General features: G+C 46.9%; 1 long non-coding RNA gene across 1 annotated transcript in view; it reads right to left on the bottom strand.

Annotated features, from left to right (window-relative positions):
- LOC113593231 (uncharacterized) overlaps nucleotides 1–20,291 on the bottom strand; it is a 46,760-nt gene extending 26,469 nt beyond the window's left edge. The window contains exons 1-2 of the long non-coding RNA XR_003413320.2: nucleotides 19,684–20,291; nucleotides 15,802–15,911 (exon numbers count right to left, since the gene is read on the bottom strand). This is a non-coding gene — a long non-coding RNA (uncharacterized LOC113593231). The remainder of the gene's footprint in view (nucleotides 1–15,801; nucleotides 15,912–19,683) is intronic.
- Between the last annotated feature and the right edge of the window lie 689 nt (nucleotides 20,292–20,980).

Raw genomic sequence — 20,980 nt, 5'->3', positions numbered from 1 at the left:
TGGCTAGTGGAGACCCCATTTCCATCACCTGTTCTGCCCAAAGAGCCATACTTGTTGAAACCTATGGTTAATTTGTCAAACCTACCATCTAGATTTGATGCAAATTCCCAGAAACAACCTTAGGGGAACCCTCACCTGCTCTCTCAAATCCTTTCTCTTCTCCACCCCATATGCTCATATGCTCACAAAGCTGGATCGCCACCACCAAGGCCTGCAGGAAAAATAACAATTGAATTACACAGAGAGTGAGTTAATAGCTCATTTCCATAAAGTCTGGCTGCATCCAACACTGAGACGCCAAGAATCTATGACTTCATCTTTTTTTTCTGAAGCACTCCTAAAGTGCAGGATGAGGCACAGTTCCGCTGGGAAAGTAAATAAATCAGGAAGACAGAGGTGTCTCTGAGACACGCAAATTTAGAATTCAGGATAGCTTCAACTCAAATTTGCCCTTCTTTTTCTTAATGGATGTGCTCTTTGCTGTTCATGCATTTGTGACACGCACATCCCTTGTGCTGAATCTGTCAGTTTTTTTCTGTACAGCAGGAAAAGTAAAAGGTGGTTTTTGTATTTCTAGAGGAAAAGGGAAGCCTGCGCAATTGATGAGCAATTTTCTTGAGGCCCCAACGGACCAAGTCTCAGATATGTTTATCAATGAAATGTGTGGGTTGGCGGTGAGTGAGAAATTAACAAACACTCAGCCCTCTCCTTTCACTGCCTTCCATCCTCTGGAACCAGCAAAGTTGCTGATTAAGCTGTGGTGTTAAGAGGGGACAAGTTCTTCTAAGACCTGGATCTGGCATTCTGTCATGAGGAGGAATCAGCCCTCCTGGGAAGCACAGTTGTGATCAGAGATATTGATCTGAACTCTAATCAACATCTAATAGAGAGCTCTGGAATAGGGGAAATGGTCACCATCTTTCTTAGCCCCAAATGAAGAAACTTTCTGCTGATACGGGGGAGGCAATTGGAATCCTCATGTTGAATATCCAGATACGTATGGCAATGTGATGATGACTTGTTCTTTTTCACAACAGCCTGGAAAAAATAACACACTAGGAGCGTTTAAGTCAGGGGGAAACTGGGAGAAATTTTGGGACATGAGTGGTCTGCTCTACAAGGTAGCCTCCAATACTTGCCTCTTGGCCTGTGTTTAATTTCTCTTTTCTTTGGGGGTGCCTGGGTGGCTCAGTCGGTTAAGCATCCGACTACGGCTCAGGTCACGATCTCACGGTTTGTGAGTTCGAGCCCCGCGTCAGGCTCTGTGCTGACAGCTCAGAGCCTGAAGCCTGCTTTGGATTCTGTGTCTCTCTCTCTCTGCCCCCTGCCCCCCACTAACACTCTGTCTCTCAAAAATGATTAACATTAAAAAAAAATTAATTTCTCTTTTCTTTGGAATGTCATTGTATGGGCGACACTCAGTGTGCTGAGCCAGCACTTGCCCCGCCCGGGGCAAGTTTTAACGTGAGCTGGGGCAGCTCCCAGAAGCCTCCTGTTGAGCCCCACCCGGCTCTGGCCAGTATAATACCACACATTGCCATGGAAGGCACTCGCGTTCATATGGAGCCTGAGCTGGGTTTACCATTGGAACTATCTTAAAGAGAAGACTGCTGGGTTGGAGGGACCTTGGGCATTTGGTAAACTAAACTGTGTGTACTTCCGGACCAGGATTTCTTACCTGGTAGTGAGTTTGCCCCCTAGAGGTCGTTTGGCAGTCTGGGAACATTCTGGTTTTCCCAACTGGGATTGCTACTGGCATCTAGCGGGGTAGAGGCCATGAATGCTGCTGAACATCATGTGAGGCCCAGAACAGTCAGTCCCCTACTGGAATGATCCGGCCAAACTGTCAATAGGGTCAAGGACCCTGGACTAATCGAAGAATGCTATATTCTTCTCTGAAGCAAAGTGTAGAAGGATTACAGTATGGTTTGTGCCACACTGACTTCATCCTTATGAAAGACGGCCTGCCTGCTTCCATTATAATAATATTGCTGTGTGACATCCAACCACAAAACCTCAATGGCCTACAGCAATAAACTTTGACTTTTCCGCCGGAGGCTAGAGGTCAGCTGGGCGGTTCTGGTAACCCGGGCCAGGCTTAGCTGCTCTTGACTGAGCTCACTCAGGTCTCCGCAGTCAACTGGTGCTTTGGCAGGGGGCTGGTTGGGTCTGTAGGTGTCCACTCTCACGTCTGATGGTTTGCGGGCTGTTGGCAGCCGTGACAAGGGTGATTGGACCATGCGGCATGCCAGCACCTAGGGGGCTAGCCCAGGCTTCTCATGGGCTCCGCCGGTGGCAAAGTTCAAGAGAGAGAGAGAAACACGAGAGGCCCCTTGAGGCGATGGCTTAGAACGGGCACGTCACTTGACTGCATACTGTTGGCCAAAGCAAGTTACAGGATTCAAGGCACGGAGAAACAGACTCAACGTTTTCATGAGAAGAGCTCTAAAATCAGTTGCAAGGGACAAGGATACATGGAGGAATGAAACCTTGTGGGCCTTTTTACCATCGACCTACCACATGCTTCTTCTCTGATTCTAATATACGCTTAGGCCTCAAAATTCAGTTGAGTAGCACCTTCTCCAGGAAGCTTTACCTGCCCTTCCTTGGTCCACCTGTGTGAATTCTGAGCTGACCACCCTCATAGCCCTCCTCACACTGCACCCCAATCCTGGGCCCAGCCATTGGCCAGCCAACCCCCCCCCCCCCACCCCGGACAGCAAACCATCTTGTAATCCCTGCCTTCCAGGGGCCGTCAACGAAGATGTAGCTTCCTTTCTCGGTATGTGCCCTAACTGGTTTATACACCTTGCTGTAGAACATGGAGTTAAAGAGCTTGGCTTCTGGAGTGAGGATGTGCCGGTTCGAATCCTGCCTTTGCCTCTTACTAGGTCAAGTCAAGCAAGCTAATTAATCTCTCTATTTCTCTGCCCCAAGGGGATGATAATAATAGCACGCACTCCAGAGGCTGGGGACAGCAAAATGAGGTACTACAGGAAAAGTGCTTAAAAGTGGCTGGCCCAGAGTAACCTTCAGTCATGGTGCCTTCTGTTGTCACGGACGCCTCTTGCACCATTTCAAGCCAGCACCTCGTTTGGAGAGAACTGTGACGTCACTCATGATTAATTCATTGCTTACATGTAGATGTGGCGCTCCTGTGCTTCTCGTATTGTAAGAACATTGACAGGTTACTGGCCAACTGGATCCTTAGTGGCTGAATTCATACTGTTTTTCTGGTTCTGCAGTCTTGTCAGTCACTGGAAGAGTTTATCCTTTCCTTCTCCAGAGGTCACCGGAGCTGAGAAAGTCAACTCACCACCGGGGAGACACTGTGCTCCCAGGGGGAAGCAGCCCTATGCATCCTGTTCCCAGAAGCCTGACTCATCATGGACACGCTGGCTGGGCCGTTAAGGGTTCTACAGATCACAGGGATAATGAAGAGAATTGTGCGGGAGGAGTTTTTAGCAAGCTCAAGAGCTGAATCGGGTGTTGGCGTAACATTTTGGGAACTGTTAAAATAAGACACATGTGCGATTTCAGACGGACTTTTAAATGGCAGCAGAAAACAGCTGCTTCTGCCAGAGGCTCGGTTCGTGGGTCTTATAACCGTCAAGACATTAGAAGATGCCTCACGGATAATACACTGACTCAGTGCTGTGAGTCGCCACGCCCCTCACAGGGTGACCGTTTCTATCGCTTTTAATATCCTGCAGGCTGGCTGGGTGTCCCTCACCTGGTGGATCCCAGCAGAAATGGAGGACGGTGTCATCAGCTTCTCCCCCCTTTCAAGTCAGGTGGCTCCTGCCTGGCCTTTAGATTGTTCGCCTTCGTGAGGGCTTGAGGGTACAATTGAACATTTCTGAAACATTTACGAGAGAGTCTCAGTGCCTGGTGGACAGTGGCTTGTGAAAGTAGATATCCGGGCAAACCCAGCCCAACCTAAAGTTGCATTGTGATGAGCCATCTCGGGAATTTACCGTAACGCTACCTCTACTAAACCCCTGTTGTCCCTACTAATATTTTTTCATCTTTTTTCAATAATTAATTTATTTTTAAATTTACATCCAAGTTAGTTAGCATCTAGTGCAACGATGATTTCAGGAGTAGATTCCTGAGTGCCCCTTCCCCATCTAGCCCATCCCCCCCTCCCACAACCCCTCCAGTAACCCTCACTTTGTTCTCCATATATATGAGTCTCTTCTGTTTTGTCCCCCTCCCTGTTTTTTATACTATTTTGGTTTCCTTTCCCTTATTTTCACCTGTTTGGTCTCTTAAAGTCCTCATATGAGTGAAGTCATATGATATTTGTCTTTTTCTGACTGATTTAACTCAGCATAAGTTCCATCCTGCAGCTCCATCCATGTAGTTGCAAATGGCAAGATTTCCTTCTTTTGGATTGCCAAGTAATACTCCATTGTGTGTGTGTGTGTGTGTGTGTGTGTGTATGTGTGTGTATGTATATATATATATATATACACACACATACACACACACACATACATACCACATCTTCTTTCTCCATTCTTCCATCGATGGACATTTGGGCTCTTTCCATACTTTGGCTATTGTTGATAGTGCTGCTATAAACATGGGGGTGCATGTGTCCCTTTAAAACAGCACACCTGTGTCCCTTGGATAAATACCTAGTAGTACAATTGCTGGGTCGTAGGGTAGTTCTATTTTTAATTTTTTGAGGAAGCTCCATACTGTTTTCCAGAGTGGCTGCACCAGTTTGCATTCCCACCAGCAGCGCAAAAGAGACCCTCTTTCTCTGCATCCTCGCCAACATCTGTCGTTACTAATATTTTTAATCTTTAAAATAGGTTTGTGTTATACACTCAGAAGAATATAATTTCGCACCAATTATACTGTTTTTAAAGTTCATTTAACTATCTCCATAGGAGTTAGCCTTCCTCACAAAGTCGAGCTTTCTGAAGGCAAGGACCAGGTCTTAAATCTGTTTTGTTACTTCTACAGTCTCTACCACCAAGCTCGACACACATATCACTTGATTCCTACCTGTAAATTGTCACAAACTAGTAACCTGCAAATATGTTTTGTTTGGTTGTTTTCATTTTGCCTCCGTGCAATGTTGTAAAAGGCAATGTAATTAGGTAGCCATTACACGGGGCGACAACATAAGCAGCTGAGCACGGATGTTATACACCTGGCCACGTGGTACATGCATGCGACCTTCATAAGGAATGTGAGTGTCCACCACTCATTTGCTTGGAATTTTCTCCTCATTCCTCATCCCCTATCTAGTCCTGCTCCTACTACAAGGTAAACTCTAGTTCCTTCTTCCCCATAGAACCTTCCTGACATGACATCCACAGAGTCTCTCCCTCTCTGAGCTCACCGGCACTGACCTTCAATGTACTTCATTCATTCCGTAGTGAGCACATCTATCTTGGTATTTTTGCTCTTCTATGTAGGTATTTGTCATCTCTTGCCAGTGAAGTTGGGGATCTTTTTCAAGCAGACTCTAATACCATTTTGCAGTCCTGGTGATAGCCTGTACAGAGCAGGTGCTAAATATGTGTTTGCAGAGGAGGAGAATGCTGTCGCAGACCGTCATTTGTCATGGGCGCTTTCCTGGGAGGACTTAGCCAACCTTATGGCCATATTGCTCTTGTCCTAATCTCCATTTAGCATTTAATTGCAACCATGGATCTCTTTTCACTTTTATCCTTTACAACAATCATCATAGACCGTATAAGCCACCTCCAAACCTGATTCTTTCCCTGTATCCTCTCCAAAAGACTCCATTTGTTTGTCAAGCATCTGTTGCTTTCTCTTAAGCTAGCTAGATGTTTTCCTGAACCGGTTCAATTACAGGAGACAGTCTGTAGCAAGGATGGTATTAGACACATCTAGTAGTGTCATGTTCCTTAACAAATAATTATTCAGCACCTACTCTGTGCACCGCACTAAGTAAATACTAAGAGCAACCTGTGACTCCTGCTTTAAGGAACTTTCAGTCTAGCGGAAGAAACAGCACACACGTGCATGAAATACACACGTAATTCAATCCTATGAAGAATACTGAAGTATCAGTTAGTGCTATGAATTCCAAGGAGGGCGATGTCTCTGAAGAATAAGGAGAAGGTTTCAGGAGGAGGCAGAGTTAGTTCTGGGTCTTGAGCACGAGCAGAATTTGTAAAAGAGACACTGAGCAGGGAAGACTGACCGAGAACAAGGGAACAGTATGTAGTGGGAAGACTTGGGAGTTTTGGAGTTACAGATAACCCAACCCTTACTGTTATGTCACACATTTCTGAATTTCGTTCCGTATCTGAAAAACCCCTCGTGGCACTGTCGTGAACGTGTCTTGGGTACTGTCCGATATAATAGGTGATCAGTAATAGCTTGTTCGTTTTATAGCAACTGTCAAAAGTGATCGAAACAAGTCTGTGGGACTGGGGATAGGGCTGTCTAATTGGGACATAAAAGGAGTAAAGGGACATCAGGAGGGAGAGTCAGGCTCCCTGTTAGGTCACCTGTTGGAGGGCTTACATGTCTGGATACGAGTTTGGGCTCTAAGCAGTACATAGGAATGCAGACGGCAGCCATGATGATCGTTTAGCGGATTTTGTAAGTTCCTAATTTGGAAAGTACACATGCTGAGGCACCGGAAGTAGTGGGTGGCAGGAGAGGGCTGAGTCTCTGACTCTGCTCATTATACTCATGTGAGTGAGGCTTTGCCTCAATGATTTGAGAAATACGTAAAAGCAAGACTTCTAAAATAAGAAAATCCCAAAATACTAACGTTCTGAAATCTAGAATAATCTAAATCTGAAATACTAAATTTAAAATACTGAGAATCCATGAGGACCCCAACATCACTATTCAGAGCCAGTAACTCTGAGCAATTCCTCTTTGAATCATTCAACTATTTTGTATTCCAGGAACCTGGCATGATAGTGATTCTCTGATTTTGCCAAGTTGGAAATCAACTATAGGCAAAAGTACTGATTCACAGCTGACGTTTCCTCTGGCTCATCAGCTCTTAAATAAATAATACATTTATATGCAACTGTTCTTGGTGAGTGGTGTTTGCTGGGGGGACCTGCCTACACATGCTGCCAGTGCTGTGTTCTCAGATTAACACTTAATTAAATGTAGTCATTTTCCTGAACAGAAGCGAACGGCTAATCAGCCATTGTGGTGAATGAAGAGGTGTGAGGACGAGGAAGAAGAAAAGCATTTTGCAATTTATATGCATTCTGCTATTTTAATTTATTGCTTTCAATCCTAAATAATAACCAAGAGCTGTGTTTATAGATCAGAGGAAATTAACTGTCTTATTTTACCGTTTTTCAAGTTAGAACAAAGTAGCCAAAGAAACTGATCCAAGAGGCAGCACAGGAGTAATAGTCTTATAACCAGAAGGCACATTCAGCTGAAGTCTGTGTTGAAAAACTGCTAATTAGTCTAAAGAGTCTAGCAGAATTGTCACAAGGCTTTTCACACCCAGTTGGTCAAAGCTCTTTCAGAGAATTCTATGATTCCCAGCTTGGTCCCCTTTTGTACACGGCCATGCAGAGGGCCACGTCCTTCTAACCTAAGAAATAAATACAAGTAGACTGAAAAGGTGTTTACCCAGTTTTGATATTGTTGTGTGACCCTTGACATTGATTTTGAAGATAGCAGGGCAGTTATCCTCTTGGGGGGGGAGGGGCAACAGACGCATCCATTTGACAAGTCTACAGGTGTCTTAACTCTTGATTCTAATTTTATGTCACTCCACGAGATGCTGATATGACCCTGCACATTCAGATTTATTCTGGATGGAGTTAAGTATGGAGTATTATAAACAAGACTTGGTATCTTTTTTTTTTTTTAAGTTTATTTATTTTGAGAGAGAGAGGGAGAGAGAGTGAGCAGGTGAGGGGCAGAGAGGGAGGGAGGGATAGAATCCTGAGCAAGTTCCATGTTGTCAGTGCAGAGCCCAACGTGAGATCACGATGTGAGCTGAAATCAGGGTTGGGTGCTTAACCAATGAAGCCACCAAGGTGCCCCAAGACTTGATATCCTTAATGAAAGCCCTAGTCAAAGTTAGCTGGATTTATTGAAGGCCTACTGTGTACCCATCCTGTGCTGAGTACAGAGGGTAAGGATAAATAGTACACAATTCCTACTCTTAGAAATCGTGATGAGGGGCGCCTGGGCGGCTCAGTCGGTTGAGCGTCCGACTTCGGCTCAGGTCATGATCTCGTGGCTTGCGAGTTTGAGCCCCACGTCAGGCTCTGTGCTGACAGCTCGGAGCCTGGAGCCTGCTTTGGATTCTGTCTCCGTATCTGTCTCATCCTCCCCTGTTCACGCTCTGTCTCTCCCTCTCTCTCAAAAATAAGTAAATGTTAAAAAAAATTTTTTTTAAGAAATTGTGATCAGCCATGAGACAGACACACTGAAGTAGGTAATATCTTAATGTAGCACATGCCAAATATTCAACAGTGGTATAGTCAGTGCTACTGGGTTTTATGTGAGAAGCTTTGCGGTTTATGAACCTGAGGGTTCCCACAGTGGAGGGAAAGGGGATAATATTGGCACAGCGGTTCACAGCAGAACTGTAGGGGACTTTGAGAGCCAGGATCCCTTCCGCTTTGCAGGCAACAAAGGTCCGTGGAAAGACTGAGAGGGGGCATCCAATTGCCTTGAATTTAAGAGTAAACCCAGTGGTAGTGTAGACCAGAGTCAGAGGCAACAAGGCCATTAGGAGAGCAGAAATAGTTTAGGTGGCAGAGGGCAGAGAAAAAGCCCGGATGGGAACTGAAAGATGCATGAGGCAGATCATGAGGAAAGAAGCAGTTTTTGGTGCTTATTTCCTTCCTGGTTGAATCATGGTAGCTGTTTGGGCTGTTTTCACAAGGCTGGAGGGCTTGAACAACATTCATGTCTCACAGTTCTCAAGGTTGGGAAGTCCAAGATAACGTGCCATCAGATCTGGTGTCTGGTGAGGGCTCTCTTCCTGATTTACAGAAGGCCGTCTTCTCATTGTGTCCTCACAAGGCAGAGAAAAAAATCACCTCTTGTGTTTCTTCTCCTTCTTCTCCTGCTCCCCCTCCTCCTTCTCCTCTTCCTCCTCCTCCTTCTTCTTTAAAGTTTTATTTATTTAGCTGATCTCTACACCCAATGGGGGCTGAAGCTCACAACCCCAAGATCAAGAGTATCATGCTCTACAGACAGCCTACCAGGAACCCTTCTCATGTTTCTTCTTATAAGGGCTCTAACCCCCGTCATGGGGCTCTACCCTCATGACCTCATCACTTCCCAAAGGCCCCAACTCCTAATACCATCACCCTGAGAGTTAGGATCTCAACACATGAATTTTGAAAGGATGCAGATATTCAGTGTATAACAGTTATCATAATAATTAATATGTCTATCATACTATTGTGCTTAACTTGCAAGTTTCTTGAAGGCAATGCCTTGTCTGCAGAGGAGGCTCTGTTGGTTGAATTGTGTGTCACCTAATGTGCTGAAATTCGAGTTTTTCCCCACTGATTATTGTCGTTATGAAAATCTGTTTAACTGTTCTCCAAGACGTACCAACTCTGAGTCTCTGAGTCTGTTTTGGGTACCAATATTATATTATGCAAAAGGTGTATTTCCCGACATTGCATTACTTTGAATAGAAACTCCCCCCACCCACCACACACACACACACACAAACACACACACACACTAAAAACCACCTCAGAATCAAAATGCTTACTCTTTGCCTAAAAAAACAGAAAGGAAGTGCTTAAGGAAGCAAACCCTTCCATTTTAAGGCAGAAACCTAAATGCGGTGAGGGGTGTTAATCAGTTTCTCAGGCATTTAAACATTTCATCCCATTTTGTTTTTCCAGTTTTTAAATTCATCAAGCCTCCAGCTTGGGGATTTCTTATCTGTAGGAAGCTTTTCAACAAACATCTCCAACACCCTTTTAAACAAACACCGCTTCTTCAAATGCAAAAATAGAAACTACTTTCTATTCTGAATAATGTATAGTGCTCTATTCTGTGAGGCAGTTACAACTGCTAGCAGCTATCTCGTCTGAAACAGCAGCGAGCTTAGTCTGCCCTCCCTTCCAAAAGCTGTCCATTTCGGGGGGCGTGGGGGCACCCTCGCTCCACCTCCCATACTAATCGTGACTGCAAAGCGTTCCTACGTTGCTTGCTCTTCTGCCTTAAAAAAAAAAAAAAAGAGCCTGCTTATTGTTACACTTTTATTCATTTCAGTGCATCCACTTTTCACGTGGGAGACAGACTACTCAGCATGAACTCTGAAGGCAGATCATGCCCATGCCCTAACATCTGCTAGGTGGATGACTGTGGTCAAATAACCTCTTGGAACCTTTGTTTTCTCATTTGAAAGTGGGGATGATAGGGGCGCCTGGGTGGCTCAGTCGGTTGAGCCACTGACTTCGGCTCATGTCAGGATCTCGTGGTTTGTGAGTTCGAGCCCCGCATCGGGCTCCGTGCTGACAGCTCGGAGCCTGGAGCCTGCTTCGGATTCTGTGTCTCCCTCTCTCTCGGTCTCTCTCGCTCTCAAAAATAAATAAACATTAAAAAAAAAAATGCAAACAAAAGAAAGTAGGGATAATAATGCCTACTTTCCAGGAATTTGTGCAGGTCAAATGAAATGGGGGGATGAATGCAAAACAGAAAGCTTACAGGAGCCTCGGTGACCATTGGTTTCTTTTCCTTATTTGGTAAGTATCAGTTTCTGAGCATTCTGGTGCTTCCGGGTAATCAACGCATAGAGAGAGACAAATCCCTTTGTTCTGTGTAATTATGACAGTCGTTCTCAAAGGGGGGGCTCACCAACCAGCCGCATCAATGCCCACCTCACTTTGGCTAAATCAAAACCTTGAGGGGTGCCCCCCAACAATGTGTTTTAACAACCTTCCAGGTGATTCTGATGCACTGAGGCACACAGGTCTGGGAGCCATTGCTTCTAGAAAAAGGCCAGCATGGTGTGTCTGTGTGTTTACAGTTGGGGAAGAGGCGTGTGTGTGCACGTGTGTGCGTGTATGTGGTGCTCGTGGCGCGACGAGGTGTTCGTCTTTATTACTCACAAATACAGCTAAAGGAAATAAGCCATGGAGGTGGAACTGGAGAGCAGTTAAATTATTTAGAGTTGGTCTTCAGTGTCTGATCACTATTTTTTCTCTTTCTTTGTCAAGCTAAGCCTCGGGGACCGGGGATTTAGGAGTGAACAGCGTGGTCTGTTGAGTTCTGAGGATTTGGGGAGGTCCTAAATCTGACCTCAAATATCACAGTCCTGGTGCCTCCATATGGGCTTGTCTTGGGTGGGGGCTTCTTTCTTTGGGAGCAGGATGAAGGAGCTAGATGTCACTAGCACGAGAGGCCACCCTTCTATTCAGATCATTTTTTAAAATGTTTGTTTTTGAGAGAGAGAGAGAGAGAGAGAGAGAGAGAGAGAGAGAGAGCACGAACAGAGAGCGAGAGAGACACAGAATCTGAAACAGGCTCCAGGGGTGCGATAGGCAGGGAGGTCATCAAAGAGCTGAACCAATGCTCTTCGCCTCATCTGAGAAGCTATTTCTGAAAGCGGGCACCCATTTCTAACCTTTCCGCATTTGGGGTCAAAATGATAGCAAAACAGACACATACACTAATCAGCGGCTGGAGATCTCGGTCTCTGACAGTCTCCTCCCACCGCGGCTCTATGGGGCCAAGCTCACGACTGGTTGGCTTCCGCCCCCTTGTGGGCAGCCCGTCTCACCGCATCCTGTTGGGCGCAGGGAGCCTCTGATTTGCTTCGTTCACTCAAACTTCCGCAGGGTCACTGGTGAAATCCTAAGGCTTGCCTTTCTCCTCTTCCTCCTTCTCCCACCCTGTGCTTCCATGGCCATTTGAATTTTCATCAGCCCCATGCTGATTTGGGGAGATACAAATGTTACCAGCAGAACGACACGAGCGCAGCTGTGGGGATCAGGTGTTGGTGAACAGGGAGATCTGACCATTTGGTGCCACTGGTGGGCGCTGTCCATACGAATGCCATGCTTCACGATCGAGGTGTTTTTCGACACAGATTTTAAATTTCATATTTAAAAATAGAAACATGTTTAAAATCTAAAAATATTACAGAGGCAATATGTTCCTTTTAGGGAAAAAAATTACACCCACAATCCTATCACTTACCAATATTCTGGTATGTATCATTCCATGTATTATCGCCACACCCCCCCATATCCCTCCTTCCTCACTTTGTTCCGGTTCTATCTGAATTCTACTCATTTCTTCCGGAAACCAAAAAACTGAGAAAAGGGGAGGGGAGGGGAAATTAGACGATCACAGAAAGCAAATAGTGCTGCTCTCGTTTCCTCCTCGGTGCTAGCTGTAGTTATCGGGAAGGGAGACGCCTTGCATTCTTTGATTTGTTCAGCCCTGTCACATTAACAGCACCTTGCCCCCAAAGCCCCTCTTCCTCCTTCTTTGACTTCTTCATCATCAATCCCATCTGCAGACTCAAAATACCCTCCCCCTCTGGCTTAACACCCTTCTTGATTTTCAGTGGCAGCACAAGAAAAAATATCTATTATTGTCTGGACTGAGACCGTTCTCTTAGATCCTGGCTGACAGCTTCTGCAGCCTTTGGCGGGGGTGGGGGGCTGCTCATATTTTTCTTGCTTATTAATAAAGGCTCTTACATAGTAGAGGCATTAACCCTTGGTCTGCCATAAAAGCTTTTCACTCATTCCCTCAACAAACACTGAGCCAGGTGCTGTTAGATTCTGGGGATTCAGTGATTTCCAAAGGAGAGATGGGGTTTCTGCTTTCGCGGAGGGAAGCGAAATGTGAAAGCAAGTCAGTCTAGAACTAGTCAATCTAGTTCTAGATTTTGGTAAGTGATGGAGGCGGCTGCCGCATGAGTAGGGCTGTAGGGCAAGGCTGCTCTGGGTAGGTGACATCTGATCTGGAAACTGACGACGACCAGGAGCCAGAAATGTGCAAACTGGGGCAAATCTTTGTGGGCGGAAGGAATAACGAACGCGAATACTCCACCGTGTGGGGAGGCTTCTGCTGCTGAAGATCTAAATGAAACCTGTTGAGGTTGTAGCAGAGAGAAGAAGAGGCACAGGGAGGTAGCGAGGCCAAGGCAAATTTTGTTCTTATTTTAGACGTGACTGGAAGCCACTGAAGGAGTTTATGGGCATAACATGCTCTCGTTTGCGTTATTAAAGGGTCCTTCCGGCTGCTCCCCGACAAACGGTCCGTGAGGCAAGCGTAGCAGGCAGGGCAGGAAGACCAGGGAAGCTTCTGTAGCGGTCCACATAAGACGTGAGCACGCCTTGGACATGAATGCCAGCAGCTGGGTGGCAAGGAGTGGGCGAGCTCTGCGTATGCTGTGCGGGAAGAGCCCGCGGGATGCACCGCTGAGCCGGATGAGATATTTGCCTTTCAACGTCATTTACAGCTTGTTCATTTGGGAGGGGGTGTCTTCCTAAGTACCCGTTTTTGAAAAATGCATTTATTTACAGCAAATATTACTATTTGAGAGAAGGAGAGCATGAGCGGGGAAGGGGTAGAGAGAGAAGGGGACAGAGGATCTGAAGTGGACTCTGTGCCGACAGCAGAGGGCCCGATGCGGCGCTCGAACTCAGGAACTGTGAGATCATGACCTGAGCCGCAGTTGGATGCTTAACCGACTGAGCCACCCAGGCGCGCCCCCCCCCCCCCCCCCCCCCCGTAGAACAATATTTTGACTTGAGCAACGTAGTCCGTGTTTAGGCACAAGCCTGGGTTTTAGAAAGTTTTGCCATCTGATTACTGGGAACTGATGGGTAGCTTGTTCAGTTCTGAGGAGATGTCTGTTTAGTTACTGGCAAGTAGCTCAGGCTTCACAAACACAGGACAGATGCAACCAACTTTCTTTTTTTTCAGTTTTTAATCAAAATCTTTTTAAAAATGTTTATTTTTGAGAGAGAGAGCGCGTGCAAGCGGGAGAGGGGCAGAGAGAAAGGGACACACAGAATCCGAAGCAGGCTCCAGGCTCTGAGCTGTCGGCACAGGGCCCGACGCGGGGCTCGAACTCATGAGCTGTGAGATCGTGACCTGAGCCGAAGTTGGACACTTAACAGACTGAGCCACTCAGGTGCCCTATTCATTTTTAATTTTAATTCCAGCATAGTTAACGTACAGTGTTATTTTAGTTCCAGGTGTACAATATAGTGATTTAACACGTCTATTCATTACTCAGTGCTCGTCGAGAGAAGTGTGCTCCTTAATCCCCATTGCCTATTTCCCCAATCTTCCAACCCCCCTCCCCTCTGGGAACCATCCGTTTTGTTCTCTGTAGTTAAGAGTCTGTTTCTTGGTTTGCCACTCTCTCTCTCCTCTTTTTTTTCCTTGGCTCTTTTGGTAACCAGCCTTCTTTCAGAATGGAGGGCTGGCCCATGGGAAGAAGGCTGGTTTATTCTTTGGTCACCTTCGTTCTTTGCATGATATAATGTTTAGGTGGGGATTCTTTTCCTCATTCTACACCTTTGTGGAGGGATTTTTTTTTTTTTTTTTAAACTTGGAGGATAGCTTTGGTCTGTCTCCCCCTAACAAACCTGCATGGCCCATGCATGGAAGGGGAAACTGATGACAGCTTGGGCAGTGTGCCCAGAACAAGAGGAGGGAGAAGACGCCCAAAGGTGTGGGCAGAGCCTCTGCGTAGACAGGATTAAGCCGCGTGAGGATTTTCAATATGGCGGAGGGAGAATAGCAGAGTGAAGGGAGCACGTGAATTTTTAGAAACTGAGACCCTTGTTTGAATCCTGGCTCCGCCATGCAATAGCTATGGGGCCTGGGCAAGTAATTTACCCTCTTACAGTAGGTTACTTCATCTGTAAAATGGGGGTATAATAGCTACTTCACTAAGATGTTTTCAGCTATTAAATAAGTAACCAGGTAGGAAAAGTACCAAGTTGTGGTGCTGGTCCCAAATATGGGAACTTTAACTGATGGTTTCGGCCTCTGCCATCTAGATTCTCAATCCATTTTCAGATCTGTCTTCTCCTCCAGGCAGTACTTCCAGGACAGAGATTGTTTTTTTGTTTTGTGTCACCAGTGTGTAGATCAGGGGAAGACACTAGACGCTCAGGACAGGCTTGTGGAACACTGGAGGGCACGGATGAATGCCCCATGGTTGGGATCCAGTGGGATCTCGGTCCAATGAGCCACATCTCTGCTCTCCTGCTCCCTCCTACTCATTGTGTCTTTTGCCTTCTGGTACTTTCCAAAGACGCTCCCCTCCGCCGTCTACTTCTGGTCCCTCACTCATGTTTCGGGGGAATGCATTTTTCAAGAATGTACTTCAGACCTGAGCTCCTCTGAGACCCCATTTTGACTCTCTAGCAAGTTGTTCAGATTTGCAAACGTGTAATTGCAAAGATATTAGGTTCAACCCTTAAACTGACTGCCTTTGGCTTAAGATTCGGGAGATTTCACCTGGGTGGAGCCTGAGGTCCTGTCATTGTCATGGCAACCGAGCAGTGGCAGGCCTCAGGCTCCAGGGTTCCCTCTCCTGACTCCTCCCACTGCCCTCACACCCTTCACCAGGTAAATGCGGATCTAGTCTTTGACAGCCTCAGAAACTCTAGGGGTAGTGACATTCTCTGAAGTGGACTTCAGGATAATTAGCCAGAAAGCAAAGGTTATACTGCTCTGAATAGAATGGGTACAAAATAGGCTCATGTAAGAATCCACAGTAGTGTCTTAGTTTTCCAAGACACGTCTAGCAAAGAGACGGGGACGTTGGTAGCTTTTGCTTTCAAGATAAAGTCACCGGTGCCCACTTACCCAAAGCTGCGGTCTTGGCTGTCCAATTTCCTGAACAAATCTGCGTCTGGCCGGAGATTCACTTGCAGACTCAGAGCCACCTGGGCCTGAACAGGGGTCAGCGCGGAGATCTGGAAAAGAGAATCGGATTTGAGACACAATTTTATGAGGCAGAATGAGTGGACCCTGTTAACAGATCGGAAGTAGGGGATAGGGAAGAGAGTGACCCCCAGGCTTCTCATCAGGGCAATGAGCAGTGGCCTCCATTAAGATCCCACTTAGTTGGGGGAACTTCCCCAAGTTCCCACAAGAGGAGGAGCAGGTGGGTGGGGGATGGGAGAGGGTTTCCACTTCCCACAGTCTGAGGTCCCAGCGCAAAGTCTGGGCACAAATCAGCTTGTTTCAATTCTGCTTTTTTCTTGGACAGAAGACAGGCACATCCCTCCCCCTCCCATCCTGGGTGATCAGAGGTATTAAATTGAAAGGAGAAGGGAAAGGATTTTATTCATAAGAGTCTCATAATTTTGAAACCTCTCTCATCTAGATTTCCATAACCTACCTATCAGAATCTATCACTGCATTAGATTCATATCTATCTACTAGCTGTCCTGCTGAGAGTGGCTGGAAAGAATCATTAAATATCCTGCCAAAGGAAAATCCACAGCAAATCGACACTTGTAGTTTTTAACTGTCTACCCCTTTTAGGGCTCCTGTCAAAACCCCTGGTTGTTTTCTCCTGATGTGGCATTTACATGTTGTTGGGACCCTGCACACAGCAATCACTAAAGCCTGTCACTACCCTTTAATTTCTGTTCCTCAGGAGGATTGTCTAGCTCTTTGAGTGTCCCTGGGGTTTCCTGGGGTGAATTAATTTTCCTTCCTTCCTTCCTTCCTTCCTTTCTTTCTTTCTTCCTTCCTTCCTTCCTTCCTTCCTTCCTTCCTTCCTTCCTTCCTTTCTTTCTTTCTTCTTTTTCTCTTTCCTTCTTTCTTTCTTTTCTTTTCTCTTTCTTTCTCTCTCTCTTAATGTTTATTTTTGAGAGAAAGAGAGAGAGAGCACATGAGCAGGGGAGGAACAGAGAGAGAGGGAGACACAGAATCCAAAGCAGGCTCCAGGCTCTGAGCTGACAGCACAGAACCCGACACGGGGCTCGATCTCACAGACCATGAGACCATGACCTGAGCCAAAGCTGGACACTTAACTGAGCCACCCAGGCGCCCCGTGGGGTGAATTTCTTTTATTACCCTGTCACCCACTTTTTAAGTCTGCCTATCTCACTCTCAAAATTCAGTCAAAATGACTTCACCTGGGGCGCCTGGGTGGCTCAGTCGGTTAAGCGTCTGACTTCAACTCAGGTCACGATCTCGCAGTCCATGGGTTCGAGCCCCGCGTCGGGCTCTGGGCTGACAGCTCAGAGCCTGGAGCCTGCTTCCGATTCTGTGTCTCCCCCTCGCTCTGTCCCTCCCCCGTTCATGCTCTGTCTCTCTCTGTCTCAAAAATAAATAAACGTTAAAAAAAATTAATTAAAAAAAATGACTTCACCTGGTTTTGGGTGATGCATTCAGAAATTAGAAAAAAAAAAAGGGCAGCAACTTTGGTTTTGAAAATACTGTGGAGTATTTTTCAAAGCCTTCCCACATTGATGATCTCAGTCTCGCCCTGTAAAAATTCAGTGAGGTATAGGAACAGAGGGGACCATCTCCCTGATACGGAGGCGGGGCTTAGGCGAGCAGCACTCCCCTAAGGTCGCCAGGTGAACCGGCGTGAACAGGAACACATCACGCACGCTCACTGATACGGTCTCACTGTGAGTGGTTATGGGAGTCACCACAGACAACTTCACTTTATAGATCAGAAAACAAGCCCCAGAGGTGAATGACTGCCAGAGACCAGGTACCTGTAAAGCTATTGTGATGCCAACTGGTAAATTGCATTTCAATTCCGCGCTAACCACCCTGTGTTGGTGCTGACCCCACAAGTGGCAGGCATGGTCCCCGACAGGTTGCCCCCACTTAGATATCGGCTGCACATGGGGGCGCCAGGCCACCCACAATTCTGACCACCTAGCTGCAAATCGGGGGGATTCCTCTTACCTCCCTCAGGTTTGGTAATGTGTTAGACAACCCTAAAAACTCAGGAAAATTCTATACTTTCCATTATAGTTTTATGCTAAAGGATATGAATCAGGACCAACCAAACGAAGAGACACATCGGGTGAGGTTTGGGAGGGTCCCGAACGCAGGGCTTCTGTGTCCTCTCCTCATGGAATCAGAGTACATTACCCTTGGGGGTACAGCCCGGGGGCCGAGCATTTTTCTGCAGAGTCCATTACCCTCCAGACACATCAATGTGTTCACCAACCAGGAAGTTCACGGAGCTTGTGTCTAGAGCTTTTCCTGGGGTCTCATCATACAGGCATGATTGGTAACTGACTCTCCAGCCCCCCACTCCCCACCAGGCTCAAAGTCTCATCCCTCTTGTCACATGGTCGGTCTTTCTGGTGACCAGCCTCCATCCCGAACCCTCGCCTTACCATAAACTCAAGTGTGATCGAAGGGGTTCATGGAGGAGACTCTCTCCAAGGGTTTTAGTAGCTTGGTTCCAGGAACCAGGGACAAAGACCAGACAAAATATTTATGATATGACAGCAGCAGAGCCGGCCTTGACCCCACATTTTTAGTATCTAGGTCCAAGGCTTTTGTCTGTGGCCCCACACAGCACCTGGCTCCCACCTGGCTTTCTGGCCGTGCATTGAGGAGAGAGGGAGAAATCGTGTCGTAGTCTGACCTCCTGAAGACCCGGAGAGAGGCCTCAGAGATTTCAAAAACCACACCCTGCCCTTCCAGTGTGCCCCCCCCCGAACCGGACCAAACCCACAATCCAATTGCCACATTTCTCAGGGGACAGAGCTGAAGCAGGAAAGGTGCTGGCAGTCCCGGGGACCCTCCCCTGCCTCCTCAGAGAGGCCGTCTTCAGGAAGGCGGAGGGATTTTGAAAGCCAGCCACGTGGGAGGCGAAGGAGGCGACAGTACAGCCCATGATGCGGAGGTCTGCATTGATCCTTAATCTGCGTTTTAAACAAAAACCCTTCATCCCACACAGCTATCTGCCCTGGGTAGCTGTGTCTCAAAACGTGTGAGTCAGAATGGAACAGTCGATGAGGAATGATTTCCAAGGACTGAAATCCTGGGCATGCAGACTGAGAAAGGACAGCACATCCACTTTAATTATCAACGGAAAGCGCCACCATTCAGGCAATGGGGGGAGGGAAGAAATCTGTGCTTACTACATACCTACTAGGCGCGATGCATTGTTCTAGGCATTTTCAGATGCCACACGGTTTAACCCCCACCAGTCTATGAAGCACACTGTACCACCCATATCTAATAAAGACACAGGCTCTGAGAGGTTAAAGAACTTGCTGGAAGATGTGCAGGTCGGAAGAGGCAGAGCTACGACCTGACCCCAAGTGCAAATCCAACACCCATTCTTTCGCCCATGTCAGGCCGCCTCCAGGAGCTGCTGATAGCCTAGAAGACGTTGCTGTCATTTTTGTTTGCTTGGCTCTTTATTAAGTGTTATTTTTGTACAATTAAGCAATTAAACTGTGATCCTCCGAAATCCTGTAATTTTGAAAGCCCCGGGGCAGGAGAACGGTGCTAATCAAAGAAAACCTTATTTACATTAATCCTGCTGGGAGATCACTCAGGTCACTTCTCTGAAAGCCCTCATGACCTTGCTTAGTGTAGTCTGAACATTAGGCTGGATTCAGTTCTTAAAACCACTGCTAATTCAGGCCTCTGCTGCAGAACAAACGCCCTCTTAATGATAAAAGTCACAATCGCATAAAAGGCTCGCTGTGGGATTATAAGAGCAGCCCGATTTCCAGCTCGTTTTTATTTTACCTGCTAATCACTAGCCTCTGTTAAATGCGGCGGCCTCTCGGGAAAGCTGAGCGGAAAAGCGGAGCCCATATTAGCTCAGCACTAGTGCCACCTGGTGGTCGGCCCTGGTGTGGCGGGTCCTCCCAGCATTTCTGGTTACAGGGTGGGGTTTTGGTCTCTGCCTTCTCCAGGTCCGCAGACGCAGGGTTTTGACAACAGCACACAAGATATTTGTGCGTGGGCGCCCTGGGTGGCTCAGTCGGTTGAGCATCCGACTTTGGCTCATGTCATGATCTCACGGTTCATGAGTCTGAGCCCCACATCGGGCTCTGTGACAACACAGAGCCCGCGTAGGATCTTCGGTCTTCTACTCTCTCTGCCCCTCCCCCGTTCACTCACACTCTCTCTCAAAAATAGGTGAACATTTTAAAAATAAGTGAATTAACTTAAAAAATAAAATAGAGTAGGTATCATTTCCTCGTCAAAAAAACCAGGTGTGTGATGGGGCACTTGGGTGGCTCAGTCGGATGGGCCTCCAACTCCGGCTCAGGTCATGATCTCGTGGTTTGTGGGTTCGAGCCCCGCGTCGGGCTCTGTGCTGACAGCTCGAAGTCTGGATCCTGCTTCGGATTCTGTGTCTCCCTCTCTCGCGCGCGCGCGCGCTGCCCCTCTCCTGCTGGTACTGTGTCTCCCTCTCTCAAACATAAATAAACATTAAAAAATTAAAAAAAAAAAAGAAAATTCAGTTAAAAAAAATAATGTGTGTGGGAGTTGAAGAAGACAACCAGCTACTTCACATAACTGCAAAATGCTAACTCACTGCGATGACTGATTCTGGACTCGGGCAACTTTGTTCATTTTGACCTCATGCAGGTACAGCACAAGCATGCCTTGGCTCCTGTTTCTATCAGATCCCTGGTCCCACTGACACCTGCTTGTAAGCCCCCATGACGTGCAGATGGCGGGTGCTACCTTCCTCCATATCCGTGTCCACAGTCTACACCATAGCCCCGGGGGTGGGGGGAGAAAAGAGAGTTTTATACATCCTGGATCATTCACTCAACTGATGTCATTTCCTTCTCAAAGTGTCAGCTGGGGAAGGATAATCGGAGACATTTCCTCAGCATTATTACTGAATAACGTTTAGGGGCATCGACTGGGTGTCATGCTTTGAGTGGGTGTTGAGAATACAACATTTGTAAGTTGCACACCCTAACTTTGACAAAGGCACGGGCTAGTCAGGGAGGCAACCTCCTGAAGGTATAATCACAGTAGGAAACAATAAACACTGGGGGAGGAGTGCCATGATAGAGGTAGG

This window comes from Acinonyx jubatus, chromosome D1 (genome assembly GCF_027475565.1).
Source record: "Acinonyx jubatus isolate Ajub_Pintada_27869175 chromosome D1, VMU_Ajub_asm_v1.0, whole genome shotgun sequence".
Classification (NCBI taxonomy): Eukaryota; Metazoa; Chordata; class Mammalia; order Carnivora; family Felidae; genus Acinonyx; species Acinonyx jubatus.
Note: the sequence above shows the minus strand (reverse complement) of the source record. Positions and strands in the feature narration are given on the sequence as shown.